The following is a 17,547-nucleotide window of genomic DNA, read 5'->3' on the forward strand; positions in this document are numbered from 1 at the left end:
ATGGGGAGAAAATTATAAGTGAGACCGCCCAAAGGCCTTTGACTTAAATGCCATTTGTATGCCCGCAAAGCGGTGTCTGATGTTCTCCTAAAGCGCGAGACAAATGGACGGCAGAATCAACCGATCCGACAGTCCGAACGCCGCTCCGAATTGAGACACACGCACACGCTTCCGACCTTCCAAGCGACACAACAATCCGTTCAGCTCCGGCCAGGAGATCCAACTTCCAAGCACTCCAGCGGAGGTCCGCGTTCATAGATCTCTGGTCCCAGATTGATGGTTTAGCTCGCACGAGCGAAGCTAGGAGCTCGTTCTTGTTAGCGCGTGCATTCTTTGCCGGGGCCATCTTTCTCGAATGGATCAGCGGGATCTACGCGTCCGGCTTTCCGTCGCCCGTCCCGTTTTCTTATTCGTCCCGACAGACCAAGTATGTCATCATGACGTTCGCGCTAGCTGTGCTGTCATTGGCTGGACGCATCCGACAATCCGTCCGCCGTGCGAAACTATCTGGCGCGTTTGACGCATGTCGGATCGCCGATCTGACGCCTGAAGCGACCAAATTTTTCGGATCAGGCAGTCGTACTGTCGGATCGGACGTCAGATCGGATGGATTTTTCGCGCATGTGTCTCGTGCTTAACTCATGAATCTGCAAAGAATAGAATTTTAGTGTCTGAAACACTTACACCGCCACTTCCACAACCCCTTGCACAACCGCCTTATATCGTGTGGAGGGGGCGGGGGGGGGGGGTTCATCGACGGAGTTGCCTCCACCGATAGCTTTCCATACTTATAACCCAATTATAAGGGTAAACGTGACAAACACGGTTGGAAAAGCTATGAAAATTCTGTAGGCACAAGTCTCACCCAGCGCCTTGTACACTGGGTAAACGAAGCCCCGCTTCTCAACGTGCTTACAGCTCACAACGGCCAATGTTGACGGTGCCTTTCCCATCCTTAGTCTGACTGTCCATGCTCTCTTTAATCTCGAAGTTTTCGGGTGGTAGAATATGATACCAGCTTCTTTTTGGAAATTGCATTGCAGCGCTGAACATTAGGTCAGCATGATCACAAACCTCCGATCGTGAGGAAACGGGCGCAGGGAAGCACGCTAGATGCCAGAACGCGAAGTGGAGTCCGTCACCAGACGTCACGGTACACCTCACCCAATCAAGACGTGGCGACCGCAGCGACACTTGTGTTTGCTCTGAAGACTAATAGTACGCCGTGCAAGCAATACCATTGATCTCCACGACAATTTGCTGGATCGCGTGTCTCCGCATGGTCGCTGCAGCTCAGGTGCGGCCACCGGATGGCCACCTTGGGACAAAGATTATCAGTCAACCTTTTGGAGCGTTGCGGAGGCTGGGCGGCAGTAAGCTGAAGACATGTTTTCTGCTCGTTCGTTGTCATTTACCAAAGAAGTTTGTTAAAACCCCGAACGGTGAGAATTGCGTTGGAGAACACGTGGAAATTTTTACGAAAGCTCAGCACTGCAAGGAAGAGGGGCAACTCGTCTAACGCAAGTCTTACCGTTCTGGCGGCATGATGAAAGCTTCCTTGGCATGCCAAAGTGCTGCATCTTTGTCTTCGCACGCTTGAATACCGATCAAGAATTAACGCCGTGTGGATTTGTTTTGTGAGTGCAAAGAGCATGAAGATGCATGTGCCTCTGGAGCAGCATTTTACTTTACTCTTACGACTGTATTTGTAACTTGCGGCACTTGCAGTCCAGAAGCGGGCATGATCCAGTGGCGAAAAAGGAGGGGTAGGAGGCTATGGCGACGGCGACAGATCGCACACAACTATACGGACGGGCCACGTTTGAAAAACTTCAGATATCGCCGCTTCATACTTTTGCCTTCAAAAACCTACCTTCTTCCACAGCATTGCTCTATTTGTGCTGTCATGTGATCCATTTGAGTAGATTTGGAACATAGCCATGGTTAATCCATAATAGCAACCACCGATTTCGTTTCCTATTGATAGAAACTCGTTGGAACAGCTGGGTGATAGAGACGACGCCTATGTGCGACATACCTTCAAAGCTCTGCCATGGCATCGATTCTTGATAAGTATCCAAGCGTAAAAAGGCACAGAGACGCAGCAGTTTGGCAGGCCAAGGAAGCTTTGATCGCGCCGCAAGACCGGCGAGACTCGACGTTCGACGAGTTGCGCCTTTTTCTTGCGGTGCCGCGCTGTTGTAAAAAAATTTATGCGTTTTCAAAGGAAATTCTTATTGTTTACACATTGCGAGTGTTTGGCGCTCCTTTCACTAAACAGAGGGGAGCGCCGCCGGAGACTGACACTCGAGCGTGCTCTTCGTGCTCCAAGCATTTCTTGGAGCACAAGTGACTTCTTCGCGCTCCGTGATGTCACGTCCACAAACAAGATGGCTGTGCCATTGTTGAGATTGTTGAAACAAAAGGCTTAGCCGGACAGCTGCTCCTTTTCAGTCCATTAGTGGTTAATCCAGCAGGTAAAAACAATTTGATTTGAAAGCCAAGACAGCAATTAGCATTCCGGAAAAGGTTTGTTCATGTGCCTTGCCTGAGAACAAAGTGATCTATCGAACGAGCGTGTTGGTAGCTCGGCGACAGAAAAGTTGCCGAGAAGACAGTGGGACGGCTGCCCTTTTTAAACTGCTTAGTCCAGCTGCAGCGAATAAAGATACTTAGATTGGAAAGCCGAAGCATCAGTTAGCATTGCGGGAAAGGTTTGTTCGTGCATCTCGCCTGAAAACAGCTTGCACGGTCAAATATAAACAGCTTGCACGGTCAATAAATAGATCAGCCAAGGTGCCTTTCCCCGCACGTGCTCGAAGCGAGTCTCCAAACCTCTCAGAAATACCTAAACGTTCGTAGAAACTTCATAACGTCGCCGTCTCTTTTACTTTGTACCCTGCCGCTCTACACTGGCTTTAATTAATTTACCACCGAAATAATTTTGGCTTCTCCCACCCGTATCCACGGGATGCCAGGTTCGTCATAACCGTGCGGTGGGAAGGAGCTTGTGTGGCTCGTCAATAGATTTGGTGTGTCGCGCTCCTGTACGCCATGCGCCGTTTAGTTGCTGTGCCTGGAGTATGAAACTCGGAGCGTCACAGTAGGAGTAAAAAAGTGTGGACTTAAAGGGGAGCTGCAATCATACTTAAGCGTCTACCTCTTTTGCGGTTTCCACGTCTCTTTGGGTTCGGGCAAGCCAGCGGGCACGGAGAGAATAACTAAATATCAGTGAGTCATATTTTAACCGGACGACGCGGAAACCTCCTCCACCTACGAGGGCGACCCGCGTTGCCAAAAACGCGGAATATGTGACGTCTTTGGTCCTGGGCTTACTACTGGTCAGAGCCGCTAAAAGCTTTTTTTTTAGTCGATACAAAATATAAGTGTCGCGAACCGTTTCAATTATTTATAAAAGTAGTTTTTGTTCAGTATTTTAGATCAGAAAAGAAACAAATGCAGTTTATAAAGTAAGGAAACAAGAAAAGACCCGTCGACAAACCCGCCACCAAGCGGTGAAAAAAACGGCGCATGTACTAGAAAGGCGTAGTGGGATGAGGCTCCGACGAACAATGGGCCTAGAAAGGTCCCGGATGCACGCGGTGGCGCTGCGGTCGTATACCGGCTCGAGGATCCGACCAGTTCCAAGCGTTCCCAAGGCTTTCGGCGCGGGCTTGGCTGGCGATTTGACCCTTTGGCGGTATGGCAGCGCGAAGTAGCTCCCGTTTTGAACTGATCTTTACCCAGTGTTTGCCGTCGTTTGTGGCCAATGAAGTGTTATGCCGAATTAGTCTTTAATCGCGCGGCAAATGCAATGCGAGCTGCCCTGGCCGCCCGCTTCATACAGCCTAGTCAACACGTGCTTTAGTGGCACCCTCTCGAGCCGTCGACACTGAATGCGGCAGCCGTGAGCGCTCGATGAGCTCACTACTTCACGGCCACTCAAACCAGGACCTACGACGTCATGAAGGATGTTATTTTCTGCTTGTTCTTGTAAGTCTAATTTGCCTATAACTTTTAAGATAAAGCGAAATTTGAGAAAAGAAAAGTTTCTTTAAATTACTACGTTCAATACGCTCAGGTTCGGTCCAAATTAAAAACCAGTCAAAAAGTTATTGCAGGGCCACTTTAACGCTCCCAATGACGACAAACGAGCAAAAAACATGTCTTCAGCACGCTGCCGGCCAGCCTCTGCAACGCTCCAAAAGGTTAATTTTCTGTGTCCCAAGATGGTCGTCCGGCAGCCGCAATCACGGAACGGGGAAGCGCAATTTAGCAATTGTCGTAGAGATCAGTAAAAAAATATGGAACGCATACCATCCTAGCATCCATCAGGTAAGGATAAGCATTCTGTGCAGTCTATATGCCCATCAATGTCAACGCATGTAGCCATTTGCAGGCAGTCGCATCCTTTCGAAGATCAATCTGGCCTTCGTCAGGCACCAGCTTTCGCTCTCAACACACAGCCACTGTTGGTGGGCTTCAAAGCTGCTCGCATCTTCACCCTCCACAGGCGGGGCAGCCCCGGTCTGTAAATGTAGAATATGAATATGGCAGGTATTATTTGATAACACTTTATGTTTTGGCCATGAAAAGAAAATCTGCATTCCATTTTCTAACATATCTGTTATGAAATAACAAGGTCAGGTGGAACGGCTCGAGTTCGCTGGCTGATAGACAGACGGCTTAGCCTGAACCAATATCCTAGCAGCCTTCGATATTGGTGTGGGGGGAGAGAAGGCTGAACCTCTAAAGATGTCTTCAAATGATTCTCTAATTGCTTAACTCCAAAGTTTCAGGCTGCTGCACTTCAACGTTCTGAACGTTTTCCAACATATATTTGCTCTGTCGCTACCATGTTCCATTTGCCAATTTTTTACACGCCCCTTCTCCTCCAATCAGAACAGCACGAGAGTCCGCCGTGAACAGACTTGGCATCATCGTGTGTCATATATCCCCGATGATTGCCTTCCCCACTAAGATGCATTAAAGCCAAGGCTCGAGCACAAGCTCATAGCATCGCTAGATGGTCGCACTGCACGAACCCTCGTGCAGCCTGAGTATCTACTAGTAGTAGTAAAAGCGAGCGAGTTGAAAATGAATACTTAAAATCGAAAGAATAAAGCGCGAGGGACAAGCACAGGACAACCACGCAAAGCCTGGTTCAGACAGTTGCGTTTGACCGCGTTGCGGCTGCGAGAAACCAGGACATCCCTGCTGCTTATATCGCGTGCCAAGATGATTCTTTGAATTGGAATCCACGCTTCATACGTAGCACAGATGTGCCGGTGACTCGTTTTCGGTTCTAAACGCAACGCAGACAAACACTCAAACGCAAGTGTCGGAACCGACCTTTACGGTACAGGCTCACAGTAAAGCGGTGAGCCCGAACCGTCTCGCACGTCTAGCCTTCGCTCTAGTACATCTCAGGATGAGACGGAATGTATCACAATAGAACCGATGTGAACTCACCATTCTGAGCAGAAATGCGTGAGTAACCGATGCTATTTTCGTGGTCGCTTGCACGTAAACAACCAAGGAGCTTGTACACAACACCGGCATTCATCTGGCTTGAAAACAACTTTAGCGTTGGCTTGGCTTGGATGTCAGCTGCCCATTGTGCTTACTTGAACTTCCCGAAATCCTCTCAATTGAGCAGGCTGCTTCTTGACTTCTGCTGTCGGCGCGTATGTCTGCAATTCGGCGGTTTCCGAGTTCGACGATTCGGAAATCATGGGTGTACCACCGCAACATCCTCTTAACACGATTTCGGTAGCCGTAGGGTGTGAAAAGGATGTACGAAGGGTGTAGGCCTTTCCGTACACCCTTGAATATTCAAAAATAATGTAAAAATGGTGTAGGAAGAGTGTGAGCTTGGAAAAACACCCTTTTAACACGAACATGGGTGTTGAAATTTTTAGTGTGCGGGCTTCTGATCAAGGTTGTCGGTCGGTTGCGTGTCATATCTCTAACGTCAGCGGTTTTATGGGCTCACGTCCCAAAATCGTTTTCTCGTGCATAGATTACTTTTCGTATTCATAGATTTGACGAAATACTGGTATCCGAACGAACTTTACGTCCTTTGACCGTACGTCTGACTGCACGTCAAAGCTTTCTGACGTACAGTCAGAGACAATCGATGTACAGTCAGAATCACCACCAAGACATCCTGATGGCATTTCGCGGCGGCCGACTGATACCAGGAAACCATCAAAAGCCGACAAGCGGGGTCTGACTGGAGTTTGACTGTCGGTCAGAGTAACTTGTTGGCCAATCAGACATGCTTGACGTACAGTCAGGCACAGTCAGCGATCCACTAGAAAACATTGACTGCCAAACAGGGTTACATTGATGTATTTTTCCTTCGGGTGGTTTTCAGCTTGGCCGCCGGAAACATAAACACGGCCGGCGAGTGTTTGGCCAGCAGTGCTGATTTTCAGCTTGACCGCCGGAAATATAAACACGGCCGGCAAGTGTTTGGCCAGCAGCGCTGATTTTCAGCTTGGCCGCCGGAACCATAAACACGGCCGGCGAGTGTTTGGCCAGCAGCGCTGATTTTCAGCTTGGCCGCCGGAAACATAAACACGGCCGGCGAGTGTTTGGCCAGCAGTGCTGCATTTCAGCTTGGCCGCCGGAAATATAAACACGGCCGGCAAGTGTTTGGCCTGCAGCGCTGATTTTCAGCTTGGCCGCCGGAAACATAAACACGGCCGGTGAGTGTTTGGCCAGCAGCGCTGATTTTCAGCGTGGCCGCCGGAAATATAAACACGGCCGGCAAGTGTTTGGCCAGCAGCGCTGATTTTCAGCTTGGCCGCCGGAAACATAAACACGGCCGGCGAGTGTTTGGCCAGCAGTGCTGATTTTCAGCGTGGCCGCCGGAAATATAAACACGGCCGGCAAGTGTTTGGCCAGCAGCGCTGATTTTCAGCTTGGCCGCCGGAAACATAAACACGGCCGGCGAGTGTTTGGCCAGCAGTGCTGATTTTCAGCTTGGCCGCCGGAAACATAAACACGGCCGGGGAGTGTTTGGCCAGCAGTGCTGATTTTCAGCGTGGCCGCCGGAGACATAAACACGCCCGGCAAGTGTTTGGCCACAAGTGCTGATTTTCCGCTTGGCCGCCGGAGACATAAACACGCCCGGCAAGTGTTTGGCCACAAGTGCTGATTTTCAGCTTGGCCGCCGGAGACATAAACACGCCCGGCAAGTGTTTGGCCACAAGTGCTGATTTTCAGCTTGGCCGCCGGAAATATAAACACGGCCGGCAAGTGTTTGGCCAGCAGCGCTGATTTTCAGCTTGGCCGCCGGAAACATAAACACGGCCGGCGAGTGTTTGGCCAGCAGCGCTGATTTTCAGCGTGGCCGCCGGAAATATAAACACGGCCGGCAGGTGTTTGGCCAGCAGCGCTGATTTTCAGCTTGGCCGCCGGAAACATAAACACGGCCGGCAAGTGTTTGGCCAGCAGCACTGATTTTCAGCTTGGCCGCCGGAAACATAAACACGGCCGGCGAGTGTTTGGCCAGCAGTGCTGATTTTCAGCGTGGCCGGCGGAAATATAAACACGGCCGGCAAGTGTTTGGCCAGCAGCGCTGATTTTCAGCTTGGCCGCCGGAAACATAAACACGGCCGGCAAGTGTTTGGCCAGCAGCGCTGATTTTCAGCGTGGCCGCCGGAAATATAAACACGGCCGGCAAGTGTTTGGCCAGCAGCGCTGATTTTGAGCTTGGCCGCCGGAAACATAAACACGGCCGGCGGGTGTTTGGCCAGCAGTGCTGATTTTCAGCTTGGCCGCCGGAAACATAAACACGGCCGGCGAGTGTTTGGCCAGCAGTGCTGATTTTCAGCGTGGCCGCCGGAAATATAAACACGGCCGGCAAGTGTTTGGCCAGCAGCGCTGATTTTCAGCTTGGCCGCCGGAAACATAAACACGGCCGGCGAGTGTTCGGCCAGCAGTGCTGATTTTCAGCGTGGCCGCCGGAAATATAAACACGGCCGGCAAGTGTTTGGACAGCAGCGCTGATTTTCAGCTTGGCCGCCGGAAACATAAACACGGCCGGCGAGTGTTTGGCCAGCAGTGCTCATTTTCAGCTTGGCCGTCGGAAACATAAACACGGCCGGCGAGTGTTTGGCCACCAGTGCTGATTTGCAGCTTGGCCGCCGGAAACATAAACACGGCCGGCGAGTGTTTGGCCAGCAGTGCTGATTTGCAGCTTGGCCGCCGGAAACATAAACACGGCCGGCAAGTGTTTGGCCAGCACCGCTGATTTGCAGCTTGGCCGCCGGAAACATAAACACGGCCGGCGAGTGTTTGGCCAGCAGTGCTGATTTTCAGCGTGGCCGCCGGAGACATAAACACGCCCGGCAAGTGTTTGACCACAAGTGCTGATTTTCCGCTTGGCCGCCGGAGACATAAACACGCCCGGCAAGTGTTTGGCCACAACTGCTGATTTTCAGCTTGGCCGCCGGAGACATAAACACGCCCGGCAAGTGTTTGGCCACAAGTGCTGATTTTCAGCTTGGCCGCCGGAGACATAAACACGCCCGGCAAGTGTTTGGCCACAAGTGCTGATTTTCAGCTTGGCCGCCGGAGACATACACACGCCCGGCAAGTGTTTGGCAACAAGTGCTGATTTTCAGCTTGGCCGCCGGAGACATAAACACGGCCGGCGAGTGTTTGGCAAGCAGTGCTGATTTTCAGCTTGGCCGCCGGAGACATAAACACGGCCGGCAAGTGTTTGGCCAGCAGTGCTCATTTTCAGCTTGACCGCTGGAAACATAAACACGGCCGGCAAGTGTTTGGCCAGAAGTGCTTATTTTCAGCTTGGCCGCCGGAAACATAAACACGGCCGGCGAGTGTTTGGCCAGCAGTGCTGATTTTCAGCGTGGCCGCCGGAAATATAAACACGGCCGGCAAGTGTTTGGCCAGCAGCGCTGATTTTCAGCTTGGCCGCCGGAAAAATAAACACGGCCGGCGAGTGTTTGGCCAGCAGTGCTGATTTTCAGCTTGGCCGCCGGAAACATAAACACGGCCGGCGAGTGTTTGGCCAGCAGTGCTGAATTTCAGCGTGGCCGCCGGAGACATAAACACGCCCGGCAAGTGTTTGGCCACAAGTGCTGATTTTCCGCTTGGCCGCCGGAGACATAAACACGCCCGGCAAGTGTTTGGCCACAAGTGCTGATTTTCAGCTTGGCCGCCGGAGACATAAACACGCCCGGCAAGTGTTTGGCCAAAAGTGCTGATTTTCAGCTTGGCCGCCGGAAATATAAACACGGCCGGCAAGTGTTTGGCCAGCAGCGCTGATTTTCAGCTTGGCCGCCGGAAACATAAACACGGCCGGCGAGTGTTTGGCCAGCAGCGCTGATTTTCAGCGTGGCCGCCGGAAATATAAACACGGCCTGCAAGTGTTTGGCCAGCAGCGCTGATTTTCAGCTTGGCCGCCGGAAAGATAAACACGGCCGGCAAGTGTTTGGCCAGCAGCGCTGATTTTCAGCTTGGCCGCCGGAAACATAAACACGGCCGGCGAGTGTTTGGCCAGCAGTGCTGATTTTCAGCGTGGCCGGCGGAAATATAAACACGGCCGGCAAGTGTTTGGCCAGCAGCGCTGATTTTCAGCTTGGCCGCCGGAAACATAAACACGGCCGGCAAGTGTTTGGCCAGCACCGCGGATTTTCAGCGTGGCCGCCGGAAATATAAACACGGCCGGCAAGTGTTTGGCCAGCAGCGTTGATTTTCAGCTTGGCCGCCGGAAACATAAACACGGCCGGCGGGTGTTTGGCCAGCAGTGCTGATTTTCAGCTTGGCCGCCGGAAACATAAACACGGCCGGCGAGTGTTTGGCCAGCAGTGCTGATTTTCAGCGTGGCCGCCGGAAATATAAACACGGCAGGCAAGTGTTTGGCCAGCAGCGCTGATTTTCAGCTTGGCCGCCGGAAACATAAACACGGCCGGCGAGTGTTTGGCCAGCAGTGCTGATTTTCAGCGAGGCCGTCGGAAATATAAACACGGCCGGCAAGTGTTTGGCCAGCTGCGCTGATTTTCAGCTTGGCCGCCGGAAACATAAACACGGCCGGCGAGTGTTTGGCCAGCAGTGCTAATTTTCAGCTTGGCCGCCGGAAACATAAACACGGCCGGCGAGTGTTTGGCCACCAGTGCTGATTTGCAGCTTGGCCGCCGGAAACATAAACACGGCCGGCGAGTGTTTGGCCAGCAGCGCTGATTTGCAGCTTGGCCGCCGGAAACATAAACACGGCCGGCGAGTGTTTGGCCAGCAGTGCTGATTTTCAGCGTGGCCGCCGGAGACATAAACACGCCCGGCAAGTGTTTGACCACAAGTGCTGATTTTCCGCTTGGCCGCCGGAGACATAAACACGCCCGGCAAGTGTTTGGCCACAAGTGCTGATTTTCAGCTTGGCCGCCGGAGACATAAATACGCCCGGCAAGTGTTTGGCCACAAGTGCTGATTTTCAGCTTGGCCGCCGGAGACATAAACACGCCCGGCAAGTGTTTGGCCACAAGTGCTGATTTTCAGCTTGGCCGCCGGAGACATACACACGCCCGGCAAGTGTTTGGCCACAAGTGCTGATTTTCAGCTTGGCCGCCGGAGACATAAACACGGCCGGCGAGTGTTTGGCCAGCAGTGCTGATTTTCAGCTTGGCCGCCGGAGACATAAACACGGCCGGCAAGTGTTTGGCCAGCAGTGCTGATTTTCAGCTTGACCGCTGGAAACATAAACACGGCCGGCAGGTGTTTGGCCAGAAGTGCTTATTTTCAGCTTGGCCGCCGGAGACATAAACACGCCCGGCAAGTGTTTGGCCAGAAGTGCTTATTTTCAGCTTGACCGCCGGAGACATAAACACGCCCGGCAAGTGTTTGGCCACAAGTGCTGATTTTCAGCTTGGCCGCCGGAGACATAAACACGGCCGGCAAGTGTTTGGCCAGAAGTGCTTATTTTCAGCTTGGCCGCCGGAGACATAAACACGCCCGGCAAGTGTTTGGCCACAAGTGCTGATTTTCAGCTTGGCCGCCGGAGACATAAACACGGCCGGCAAGTGTTTGGCCAGCAGTGCTGATTTTCAGCTTGGCCGCCGGAGACATAAACACGGCCGGCAAGTGTTTGGCCAGCAGTGCTGATTTTCAGCTTGACCGCCGGAAACATAAACACGGCCGGCGAGTGTTTGGCCAGAAGTGCTGATTCTCAGATTGGCCGCCGTGGACATAATCATGGTCGACAAGTGTTCGGCCAAAAGTGCTGATTTTCAGTTTCGCCTCAGGGACACCCATAATCTAAATTTTCATCGCGTTGACGAAACTTTGGCATAACGACAGGCAGCGAGAGAAGCATCATGAGCGAGTGGTTGGCCGGATATTAGTGCGTGCATCGCGCGAACACTGTTAGCGCAAGCAAACGATCACCGATTCATTCAGTTTTTTTCCGTTAGACTTGAAAGGCTATTGTCTTAACTAGCACAGTCGTGTGATATGCTCATTTGGAACATTACCAGAAGTGGGAAAATATTGTGCCCGTCGTTGTTCTATGAAAATCAAATACGAAAACAGCGCCGACGTCATCTTCGCGCTAACAATACCGCTCTGTCGCTGCGCGGCAGTCTTAGCGCGAATACCACATCCGCGATTTTTCGGTCAGTGCTCCACATATTTACTTCCCAACTGCACTCGAAGAAAAAGAAGTTGTAGTCGGGTGCATCGGGCGCACATGCTCCCCTTTCCTGGAAGACGCACCCTCCGTTACCCAGCAAGTGTACTTGTACACCAAACATAAGCCCCCTTCTCTACCTGAAAAATCTATAGGTGTATCAATGCACTCAGCTTAGTAAACCGCCGCGCTAGCCATGGACCCCGATCAGCTTGTGCTTGAATCGGATAAGACTGGATATTTCAGGCTTTGTGTTTTGGAAGAGCCTAAACAAGACGTCTCTCATATATTGATTAAACTTAAGCTAGTCTCAGTAATGTTTTATATAGGTGCTAGGATACTTATTTCCCGAGCCAACGAAAGCTAACAGCTTCGGCTAAAACCGCAACGAAAACGTTCAAAATCGAACCACATGTTAAAAAAAAAAAATGAAAAAAAAGTGAAAGCCGTTTACAACTCTCTGTAACGCCGAATTAGAGCGCAGCTCTTGAGGAGGAGGAAGGAAGGGTACTGGGGGGGTCAACCGACCGGATAGGGGTCACATGACCTGGGGGTCACGTGACGATGACAATGCCGATGATGTCATCACTGACGTCACGTCATCAGTGACGATGACGATGCGGATACCGATGATTTCTTTAGTGACGTCACTGATGACTTCACCAGTGATAATAACGATGACGATGCGGATGTCGGTGACGTCATCAGTGATGATGACGATGAAGATGTGGATGCCTTTGACGACATCAGTGACGTCACAGATGACGTCATCAGTGATGATGATGCGGATTCCGGGGACGTCATCAGTGATGATGACGATGACGATGCGGATGCCGGTGACGTCATCAGTGATGATTATGTCATCGGGGGGTCACGTGACCTCGGCGGGGGGTCACGTGACCGGGAGGTCACTTGACTTTAGGGGGTCACGTGACCTTGGGAGGGGTCACGTGACCTTAGGGGGACATATGAGCGGGGTGGTCACGTGACCTTGGGCGTCACATGACCTTAGGAGGTCACGTGACTTTGGGGTAACCTTGGGGGTACCGTGACCTTGGGTTGACCTTGGTTACGCCGACGGCGACGGCGACGGCGACGCCGCTCAAGCCGAAAACGGGCGCCTAAGAGCTGCGCTCTAAAACAAAAATTGTGTTCTGTGTATGGTTATACAGCCTAGAACTTGGTCTGCCTCAACGGGCGACGAGTCTCCCAGCTGTAGATGAGCAATATAGCCAGTGCAGTACAACCGCTAGCCTGGGGCCTTTAACGTGCACCGCACAGTACATCTCGACCTAGATGTGCAGAACGCTGGTTGGCGGGTGGTGGGCAACGCCTTGACGCTATTGACGCTATCGTGGTGATTGACGCCAGTGATGCTCGGCCGTACTACACAGTAAAAGTTTTTACACGTTTGAGGGTGTAAAAGTGGCGTTGTACCAACTTACACCCTCGGCTACACCCTTTTAACACCCTACAATCTAGGAATACAACCTCATAATTTTACCGAAAAGGGTGTTGTTTCGTGTTACACCCTACATTTAGTGAAGAATGTGAGAAGGGTGTAGAAGAGGGTGCTAAATAAATAATATGAAATGGTTTTGGAAAGCTTATGTATCGGTCTGTCCATAATGTACACGTAAGATTTCTGCTTGAAAAGCAACAGTTGTTAGCAGTCTAGATTTTTATGTCAGTTGTAATTCATGCAAACAGCTGATAATGAAGTGCCTCTTTTGCATACAATTTTTTATGTTTGCAAACAAAATTTTATATATGAGTTCATATTTAATTTTCTTACAAATCACTCCATGCTGAGAAATTGGAAACTAGGGTGAAATGCTCAATATTACCATTTTTTTACAAATATTTATTGATGAAAGTGCACAGTAAGAAAATGAGTTAGTCTCGAGTTTATATCCGGCAACATGAAATCAAAATATAGTAAAAATGTTTGACAAATATTCATGACATGATGCTAGAACCTGTCACATGACCATGTCAACCTGAGTAAAATATTCATTTGAGAATATGGGGACATGCACAAAAACTCACACACATAAAGAGGCAAATCCCATAATAAACCAATCTGAGACATCCCATACGAAAATGGCAGGCTATCACCCCTGTAGCTTTGCATGGTCGGCCTTAGAAATTTATAGATACAGCTACAGCCAGCTATAGAAGAGTTTAGGGCACTGTGTCTAAGGACTCAGGGCTATGTTTCAATAACAATAACAATAATATTATTACGAGGATAAAGAAGAGGTGGTCGGGCAGTGATTTGGAGGAGAGAATAAGAAGAGGATCGGTAGTTTTGCTTTGCTGGCAACGAATGCTGTCACCTCTATTTTCTACCATCTCAATCACCTGTAAATATACCCCATTTTCACCGTAACACCTTTTGGTGGAGGTGCGGGGTAACAGTGGTTGTCGACCTGGACCTGCGAAACCGACGTCTCCCACCTCCGCCCAGTATGGCCAGTGCGTCCGGCACCCCACCCGAAGGCGGAGCTTCTGGGTCAATTCCACCCCCTGTACCGATGCAACCTTTGGTCCTCGCCAAGCCTCGGGACCCTGGGCCTTTCACCGGCACGGGTGAGCAAGAGGTAGAAGAATGGTTAGATCTCTACGAGAGAGTGAGCGCCCGCAACCGTTGGGACAACACAATCATGCTTGCGAATATACCATTCTACTTGAAGGATACGGCTCTCACGTGGTTCCGGACCCACGAAGAAGAACTTACATCGTGGGATATGTGCAAATCTAAATTGGAAGACCTCTTTGGTCATCCAACCGGACGCAAGCTCACTGCAAAGAGAAAACTGGCATCAAGGGTGCAAACATCCACGGAGTCCTATGTTACATATATCCAGGACGTCCTCGCCCTCTGCCGTAAAGCTAATCCTGAAATGCCCCAGCTTGACCGGATTGCCAATATCCTCAAGGGAATTGCGGATGATGCTTTTCAGCTCCTGATCATCAAGGACTGTACGACTGTAGAAGATGTGCTCAAGGAATGCCGTCTGTTTGAGGCGGCAAAAAGTCGTCGAATCGCACACAAGTTCGAGAGACTACCTAACACCCTTTCGACATCATCATGCGAGGATACTGATACGACGTCAACCAAAATAACAAAAATTGTTCGCCGCGAACTTGAAGCCATGATGCCGTCGGAGACCGTTGCCCCTTCCGACTTGTCAACGAACGTTGTATCTATCTCCGTCGTGCAAAGCGTCGTCAGGAAAGAGTTGGACAGGCTGTATGACTCTTCTCAGCGTCGATGGTGCCTTACCCCACCGGAGGCACATGCCCGTGCGGCCGACTGCTGCAGCTTCGGTTCACCAGCTGCTACACCGGGGTTTATACCACGCCGCCGTCGGGACCCTGCTGAGTGGCGCACTGCTGACAATCGCCCTATCTGCTTCAACTGCAGCAGGGCAGGCCATGTCGCTCGCTACTGCCGCAATAATTGGAGCGCACAACAACGTCCATTTTCAGCTATAAGCCGTCGCCCGTACAATGGTCAGTTTTCTTTTTCCAATCGCCGCGATTTTCAAGACGACACACTCCATGCTCCGTCGCATAATCATCGATCGCCGTCTCCACACCGCCGCCAATCCCTGTCGCCCGTTCCCCGTCGCACTTCGTCGCCGCCCTTCATTTCAAGGCGCTCGGAAAACTAAGTCATGCAGCCTCAGGAGGTGAGGCTGCATTTCGCGGATTGCCCGAAAATCCTCTTCACAGTACTTTTGGCACCGCTCGTAACCGAATACTCATTTATATTGACGGTATACCGATGCATGCACTTGTGGACACAGGCGCCGCTATTTCCATAATGAGGGAAGATTTCCGACGACAATTAAAAAAAGTGATGACCCCACCCGACACAAAAACTCTACGGAGCGCAGACGGTCGAATTATCTTGTCCCTCGGTATGTGCGGTGCACGCATTACGTTCGATAGCGACACGGCATTTATTCTTTTCATGGTACTGACGACCTGTCCCCACCAAATCATCCTAGGCTGGGATTTTCTTTCTTCACACGCAGCCCTTATTGACTGTGAAAAAGGGAAAATAGAACTCGGCGGCTGTGACACATGTGAACTTTCTCAACCTATGGAATATAAATTATGCTGTGCCGAAACTTTGAGAATTCCACCACTTGCCACTGTCTCCCTAGACGTGACGACTAACCTACCTGCAGAAAGTTGTGATTACGTAATTGCACCGAATATGAACATCTTGTTATCGAAACAACTCGCCCTACCACACTCAGTCACCACCGTATGCAATTGCACGGCCCATCTTTGGATAACCAATATTGGTACGTCTACTCAAACCTTAGCTAAGGATACGACCGTAGCTACGACCTTCCCAACTGACCAATGTGTTATTTCAGTTGTTTCACAAAACGACTCTCAAGCTACTACTTCGCAGCAGTTGCAGTACCCTGTCTCTTTAAAATTCACAAACATGATAGACGCCAAGTTGCACCCAGACCAAAAGCAACAACTCCACACTGTACTTTCCAAATTTCACGACATTTTCGACCTTGAGCATCGTCCTCTTGGCCGAAATGCTGCCGTTACCCATCGCATCGATACCGGTCTGGAAGTCCCCATTCATCAGCGTCCTTGCCGTGTCTCTGCGAGCGAACGCCGTATTATTCAGCAAGAAGTAGACAACATGCTGTCTAAAGATATTATTCAACAGTCGTCAAGCCCTTGGTCAGCCCCAGTTTGTCCTCATTAAAAAGAAAGACGGGTCTTGGCGCTTTTGCGTGGACTACCGCCGATTGAACAAAATAACTAAAAAGGACGTTTATCCCCTGCCACGAATAGATGACACCCTCGACTGCTTACATGGAGCTGAGTACTTCTCGTCCATCGACCTTCGAGCCGGCTACTGGCAGATCAACGTAGATGAAGTCGATCGGGAGAAAACTGCTTTCATCACTCCCGATAGTCTTTTTGAATATAAAGTAATGCCCTTCGGATTGTGTAACGCGCCTGCCACGTTCGAAAGGAAGATGGACCGTCTGTTGAAAGGCTTAAAATGGACCATCTGCTTGTGCTACCTGGACGATGTTATTATTTTTTCAAACTCCTTTTCATCTCACCTCGAACGCTTGGCGCAAGTGCTGCAGATCTTTCGAGACGCTGGATTACAGCTCAATTCATCCAAATGTCAGTTTGGCCACCGACAAGTTAAAATTTTGGGACACCTTGTCGATAAAAACGGAATTCAACCCGACCCCGAAAAAATAAACGCTGTTCACAATTTCCCGCTACCTCAATCGCCGAAAGACGTCCGAAGCTTTTTGGGCCTCTGTTCTTATTTTCGACGCTTCATTGGACAGTTTGCCCAGATCGCTCAACCTCTCACTATGCTTCTCAAGAAAAATCAGTCTTTTATCTGGCACAAAGAACAGCAGACATCTTTTGCATACTTGAAGGCAGCACTTACATCACGCCCGATCCTCGGCCATTTTGACGACTCAGCACCTACAGAAATTCGTGCGGATGCCAGTGGCCATGGCATTGGAGCCGTCCTCGCGCAATATCAACACAACCAGCAGCAAGTCATTGCCTATGCCAGCAGACTGCTTTCTCCAGCGGAACGGAACTACACAATTTCAGAAAGAGAATGCCTAGCCGTCGCATGGTCAATCGCCAAATTTCGTCCATATATCTTCGGTCGCCCTTTTTGCATCGTCACCGATCACCATGCATTGTGCTGGCTCGCTTCTTTAAAAGATCCAATCGGTCGCCTCGGACGATGGGCACTCCGCCTGCAAGACTACGATTGTACTATAGTATACAAATCCGGCAAATTACATCAAGATGCCGACTGCCTATCCCGCCATCCTGTAGACCCACCAGATATCAACTCTGAT

Source organism: Ixodes scapularis, unplaced genomic scaffold, assembly GCF_016920785.2.
Source record: "Ixodes scapularis isolate PalLabHiFi unplaced genomic scaffold, ASM1692078v2 PGA_scaffold4__175_contigs__length_147842914, whole genome shotgun sequence".
NCBI classification, from domain to species: domain Eukaryota; kingdom Metazoa; phylum Arthropoda; class Arachnida; order Ixodida; family Ixodidae; genus Ixodes; species Ixodes scapularis.